The 7,373-nt window shown below is 38.0% G+C and overlaps 1 pseudogene; it reads right to left on the minus strand.

The window, feature by feature from the left end:
- Nucleotides 1-324: 324 nt before the first annotated feature.
- On the minus strand, nucleotides 325-1,131 carry LOC121042598 (DCN1-like protein 1; annotated as a pseudogene).
- Between the last annotated feature and the right edge of the window lie 6,242 nt (nucleotides 1,132-7,373).

Genomic DNA, 7,373 nt, shown 5'->3' on the forward strand with positions numbered 1-7,373 from the left:
TTGCTGGTATATAGGAAAGTGATTGACTTTTATATGTTCTAAGACTTATGGGAAAATAAACTAGTATCATCCACAGACAAAAAATGAAATCTGCAATATTGGAATTATGAATGTTCAAATCAGCCCAGACAAGAATATAAGTCCAAACCACCAGTAGACGAATGAAATACCATATGGTCCAAGATATATCCTTAAAGTTTTGACACAACCCTCAGTCTGAATTGTGAGGACTGATCTTCAGTTCAGTCCAGCCAGCAGAAATTGTGCAATTTTCTGTTGTATTTATTATACAGACTGTGTATATTCTAGAAGGTTCTTTTAGTACTACACTATTGTACTTTCTGTCCCAGCAATTAGAGGGCATGCAAATTCCACAAAATCATCAATAAGAACAGGCCATGCTCTTTCTTTGTGATAATTAGGCATGTTATCTGCAATCATTGTACTGAAATCTAAAAGAAGATTCCAAGTATTTTTTGGTATTGATCATTTATCATGTTCCAATAAAAATTTATTCCATAAGTCTAAGAATGCATATCTCCCTTAAACACTAAATTTCCAGCAGGCAATTGCCATTTCTAGATCTAATCCTTTTTGTCTTGGATTCTTTGCAAAATTAAAAGTAAGCTTGTAAAAGTCCTTAAATCATCCTGGTTCTTTCAATTCTTGTTCCATTTTGGGTATCTGGGCATTTAGTTTTTCTATGTCATATCATTCATGAATTCCTGTTTGGAAAACTTGCACTGTGTTGCTGCTCTTAACTTTCACACAATAATCAATGCACTGATGCTGGCTGGATCAAGTACGAGGTCATCACATATGTTCTGTATACCATCTATTGCAATTTTATTTTCATCTTGAGGATCTTTGTATCTATTGTATAGCTGTTCTAATTTCTTCCTGTCCAGTGATCCTTTTATACTCTCACATATACAAAGTTCAAGATTTTGGATAAAAAAAAGTCTGTTGCAATATCTAACCTCCAGTCATTTTGAAACAGACAACTTAGTACTGTTTTTTTCACTTGAGTGTGTGAAGCTAATAAACTGATGAATTTTATCCTTCTGTGATGATTTAAACTTGCTCATGTTGGTGTCCTCTAGGCCTCTCCCCTCCTCCTTTGGCCCTGCAGTGAATCAGCTCCTGGATTTTTTTGTTGATTCTTTGAGATTTTTGACATAGATGATCATGTCATCTGTGAACAAAGATAGTTTTGTTTCTCCCTTCCCAATTTGTATACCTTTATTTTCTTTTCTTGCCTTATTGCATTATTTTAACTTCTAGTACAATGTTGAAAAGGAGTGGTGAGAGGGGATATCCTTGTCTTGTTTCTGATCCTAGTAGGAAACTTTTGAGTTTCTCACAAATATGATATTAGCTACAATGGTTTTTGTAGATATTTTTTACTAAGTAGAGGAAGTTCCCCTCTATTCCTAGTTTACTGAGGGTTTTTTTTTAATGAATGAGTGTCAGATTTTGTCAAATGGTTTCTCTGCACCTATTGTTATAATCATGTGATTTTTTTTTCTTTTTAATTTGTTGATGTGGTGGATTACATTGATTGATTTTCAAATTTTGAAGTAGCCTTCCAATACTTGGAATAAATCTCACTTGATCATGGTATATAATTTTTAAAATACATTGTTGAATTCAATTTGTGAATATTTTGTTAGGGATTTTGCATCTATGTTAATGAGAGATATTCATCTGTAGTATTATTTTCTTGTAATATGTTTGTCTGGTTTTGGTATTAGGGTAACACCAGCCTCTTATAATAAGTTAGGAAGTATTTATTCTGCTTGTATTCTCTGAAAAAGATTGTAGGGGATTGATGTCATTTCTTCCTTAAATGTTTGGTAGAATTCACCAGTGAACCTATCTGTTTCCAACAGAACCTATCTGTTATTAATTCCATTTACTTAATAGATAGAGGCCTATTTGGACTACCTATTTCTTCTTGCATGAGTTTTGGTAAATTGTGTCTTTCAAGGATTGGTCCATTTCATCTAGGTTATCAAATTTGTGAGTATAGAGTGGTTCGTAATTCTTTTATTATTCTTCTAATGTCTATAGGCTCTGCAGTGATGCCCCTTCTTTCATTTCTGGTATTAGTAATGTGTATCTTCTCTTTTAGATAAAAGAGAGTTGGCCTGACTAGAAGCTTACTAATTTTATTAATCTTTTCAAATAACCAGCTTTTGGTTTTGTTGATTTTTTTCTATTGATTTCCTGTTTTCAATTTTGTTGATTTCTGTTCAAATCATTATTTTTTTTCTTTTCTTTTCTTTGATGTTTATTTATTTTTGGGAGACAGATACAGAGCACAAGAGGGGGAAGAGCAGAGAGAGAGGGAGACATAGAATCCAAAGCAGGCTCCAGGCTCTGAGCTGTCAGCACAGAGCCTGATGTGGGACTCAAATCCATGAACTGTGAGATCATGACCCAAGCCCAAGTGGGACACTTAACCAACTGAGCCACCCAGACTCCCTACTGTCTTTTCTTATGCCTACTTTGCATTTAATTTGCTCTTCTTTTTCTAGTATCCTAAGATGAAAGCTTAGATTTTTGATTTTATATCTTTCTTCTCTTCCAATATATGCATTCAATGCTATAAATTTCCTTCTAAGCACTGCTTTCACTGCATCCCACAAATTTTTAAAGTTATGTTTTCATTTGCATTTAGCTTAAACTATTTAAAATTTCTTTTTCTTTGGCCCATGTGTTATTTTGAAGCGTGTTATTTGATCTACATATATTTCAGAATTTTCCAGTTACTTTCTGTTATTGATTTCTAGTTTAATTCCACTGTGGTGTGAGGTCAGATGTTGTGATTTCAGTTCTTTCAAATTTGTTAAGGTGTGTATTATGGCCCAGAATGTGGTTTGTCTTGGTAAATGTTCCATTTGAAGTTGAGAAGAATGTGCATTTCTGTTGTTACATGGAATAGTCTACAGATGTCAATTATATCCAATTGATTATAGGTGTTGTTGAGTTCAGCTGTGTCTTTACTGATTTGCTGTATGATGGATCTGTTCATTTATGAGAGATAAGTATTGAAGTTTCCCACTATGAACATGGACTCAACTATTTCTTGTTGCAATTCTATTAGTTGTTACCTCACATAGTTTGACACTCTGTTGTTAGCAGATTTCTTGTAGACAGTCTATTGTTGGATCTTATGTTTTATTTATTTAATTTTATTTTAATTCCAGTAGAGTTAACATACAGTGTTATATTAGTTTCAGATGTACAATATAGTGACTTAACAATTCCATACATCACCCAGTGCTCATCATGACAAGTGCACTCCTTAATTCCCATCACCTATTTAACCTATCTTCCTGCCCACCTCTGCTCTGGTAACCATCAGTTTGTTCTCTGTTGTTAAGAGTCTGTTTCTTGGCTCATCTCTCTCTCTCTCTCTTTTCCCTTTGCTTGTTTGTTTTGTTTCTTAAATTCCACATATGAGTGAAATCACATGGTATTTGTCTCTCTAGTTGGATCTTATGTTTTGATCTACTCTGATAATCTCTTTTAGCTGATGCGTTTAGACCATTGACATTCAAAATGATTATTGATACAGTTGGATTAATATGTACCATATTTATTACTATTTTATTTTTGTTGAGCTTGTTCTTTGCTCCTATTTTTTTCTTCCATTCTTTTTATGCCTTTTATGGTTTTAATGATTATAATGATTCCATTTTTTCTCCTTTCTTAACATACGAGTTATACTACTTTTGTTTAACTTTTTTTAGTGGCTGCCCTAGAATTTGAAATATACACTTGCAACTAATTCAAGTTTACTTTCAAATAAAACTACCATTTCATGGGTAGTGTGCATACTTTATAATAACAAAATAATCCTAATCCCTCCTTCCCATACCTTGTATTATTGCTGTTATTCATTTCACTTGTATTTAAGCAGACATATGATATATACACAAGCATACATAAATACATTGCTACTATTATTATATTAAACAAACTTATCTGTTAGTTCAATTAAGAATAAGACAGGGGCACCTGGGTGGCTCAGTTGGTTGAGCTTCCAACTTTGACTCAAGTCATGATCTTGCAGTTTGTGAGTTCCAGCCCTGCATGGAGTTTGCCACTGTTCACCGTTAGCACAGAGCCCACTTCAGACCCTCTGCCCCTTTCTTTCTAAAGAACTTCTTTACATGCTTTGTTCAAGGCAGATTCACTGCCAAGAAATTCCTTCAACTTTTGTGTTTCAAAATTTTTATTTCTTTTTTCACTTTTGAAAAGTAATTTTTCAGGATATGGAAATCTAGGTTGAGAGTCTTTTTCTTTCAACACTTTAAATATTTCACTCCATGTTCTTCTTGCTTAAGTGGTTTCTGAGGAGAAGTCAGATGTAATTCTTTGTTCTTCTATCGGCAAGGTGTTTTTTGTTTTTTCCATCTGGAGGCTTTCATGCAGGCTTTTTTTTCTTTATCTTTGATTTTACAAAGTTTAAAAATAATATGCCTAGAAGCAGGTTTTGTTTTTTGTTTTTGTTTGTTTTGTTTTGTTTGCATTTATCCTGCTTGGGGTTCTCTGAGGTTCTTAGATCTGTGATTTGGTATTTGGCATTCATTTAGGGAAATTCTTAGTCATTTTTGTTTCAAATCTTGCTTCTCTCTCTTCTTTCTCATTCTGCTATTACCATATGTTATACCTATTGTATTTGTCCCACAGTCCTTGGATATTCTGTTTTGCCTTTCTCAGTATTAGTTCTCTTTGCTTTTTGTGGATTCTGTTGATATGTGTTCTAGCTCAGACATTCTTCCCTCAACTACGTCGTGTACTAACAAGCCCATTAAAGGCATTCTTCATTTCTGTTAGTGTTTTTGACCTCTAGCATTTCTTTTTGATTCTTTCTAATGCCTTCCACTTCTCTGCTTTCAAAGGCCAATTATTCTTGTATGCTGTCTTCTTTATCCATTAGAACTTTTTGCATGTTAATCACAGTTGGTTTAAATTCTTGGTCTGATAATTCCAACATTGCTGCCATATCTCATTCTCAAGCTCTCTCTGTCTCTTCAAATTGTGGGTTTGGGGTGTGTGTGTGTGTGTGTGTGTGTGTGTATTTGCCTCTTTATATGCCTTGTAGTTTTTTTCTTGATAGCCAGACATGATGTACCAGGTAAAAGGAATGGCCATAAACAGGGCTTTAATAATGTGGTGGTAAGGTGTGGTGGGAGCATAAGTGTTACATGGTCCTAAGATTAGGTCTCAGTCTTTTAGTAAAGCTATGCCTCTGGACTGTGGAGTTCACAAGAGTTTCTCAGTTATGATCTTCCCCCTTATGTAGGATAGGAAAGCTAGAGCTCACTGGAGTTGGATATTTCCCTTACCCCAGCAGGTTAGGCTCTGGTTAACTAGTTTTCCCTGAAGGCAGGCTTTGTTAAGGAGAAGAGAGTGCTGTAGCATATATCAAAATGCTTCCTTTCCCCCTCCTCCTGCCAAAAGCGTGGAGAAATTTTCTTCCCTGATATTTACTGTGAGAACCTGGTTGAGATCCTGGAGCTAAATTTCACAGAATTGCAGAGGACCCTTCCTGAATGGGTCCTCCAGAGTTTAAGTCTCATACTGTCCACACTGAATTGTCCAGCACATCACCACGTAATGTTCAGGTTTCTCTACCCTGGCACTGGTTCCTCGGTGGTTTCCAGCTGTGGGTTTGCTCATGTAAGCTGTGACTCCCTGTATTCACCTGTCTCTGCGGTCATGATAGCAATGGTTTTCCCTGTGTTCTTTCCTAGAGATCTAAGAAGAGTTGTTGATTTTTCAGGCTGTTCAGTTTTTTTTTTTTTTTTTTTTTTTTTTTTTACTTGTGAGGATGGAATGGCAACTTCTAAGCTCCTTATGTCCAGAACTGGAAAAACTCCTGAGTTAAACTTCTAGTGGATCTGCACACACTTTGTGCTTTACTTAGTGGAGTGAAAGGGTTAGTGTTGTGAACTATTCTACTGGTTAGAAGATGTGGAGGCTGATCTGGTCTCCAAGGTCCATTCAAGCTGAGTGAGCATCTGAGCAAGCAGGGATGGGCCAATGCATCCAACCAGAGCTGGTGGAAGGGTGGGGGAGGCCCCACATCCCCAGGAAGTTTGGGAGGGAAGACAGATGGAGGCCTTGTTATGTAACCACCCCTATAGTAGCAAAGCCACTCCTCCAACCAATGTCTCCACCTCTGGCTTCCAGGTGACATAGAGAACCCCATTTAAACCCTCCCATGGTGCAGGCTGTGCCTGGAGAAGCTGCTTGGCAAACAGGGAATGGTTGCAAAAAGTTCTGGGGCTGCACCACTTAATGGGGAAGCGGGGGATGGGAATGGGAGAGCAGAGGAGGAATCATTAACTGATGATCAGACTGTGGAGGCTCCATAGCAAAGAAACAAGAAGATGAAATCAGAAATGAAGGTGGAAGCCAAAACGGCAGTCACTAGGTAAGCTGGAGGGGCAAAAGAGCAATGTACATGATATGGGTGATATTAATGGGAGGCAAGATGGGGCGCCTGGGTGGCGCAGTCGGTTAAGCGTCCGACTTCAGCCAGGTCACGATCTCGCGGTCCGTGAGTTCGAGCCCCGCATCAGGCTCTGGGCTGATGGCTCAGAGCCTGGAGCCTGTTTCCTATTCTGTGTCTCCCTCTCTCTCTGCCCCTCCCCCGTTCATGCTCTGTCTCTCTCTGTCCCAAAAATAAATAAACTTTGAAAAAAAAAATGGGAGGCAAGAAGCAGAGGAGGTTCATGTTGCCCTCCTGCCCATTACAGGCTAGCATTTATTGCCCTGAATCTGCAAGCACAGATTGGCTTTCACTGTTCCTAGAAGGTGGTAGTCTGATGGTGCAGAGCATTTCCATGCAGCTGTCCTGGTCCTGGGAGAGCTGTCCATTTAATGGCTGTATTACCTAAATTACCTCCTTGAGAGTCACATTGCTTCCTCCATTCATGTACATCAGCACTCCACTAAAAAGGCAATTTTCTTTCACCCACGCTGCCATTCGCTCAAAGGGCACTCATTTTAGACATGTATCATCTGGTTTTGAATCAGCCCAGAACCCAGTCCCAACCAACCTTGCTTTCTTATGCAATCAGGCCACCCCTGGGAAGCCTGTCTCCCAGAGCACCTTCACTGAATCTGCCACTGGGCACTGCACACTGGCTCTTCCCAATCTTTGCCCCAGAATGCCCTGGCCCCAACCTCCCACACAGACCCCTCCAGATGTGAACATGTTTTAGGGTGTGACTGTGCTCCCTGCTGTAAACCTGCCTAGGTATAACATGACCGATTCTTCTGCCCTTGTCACAAAGATGTGACACTTTAAGTAACAGACCATGCTGAAGTAAAAATGCACTATTACAATGATA

This window comes from Herpailurus yagouaroundi, unplaced genomic scaffold (genome assembly GCF_014898765.1).
Source record: "Herpailurus yagouaroundi ecotype Mexico unplaced genomic scaffold, PumYag 185, whole genome shotgun sequence".
Classification (NCBI taxonomy): Eukaryota; Metazoa; Chordata; class Mammalia; order Carnivora; family Felidae; genus Herpailurus; species Herpailurus yagouaroundi.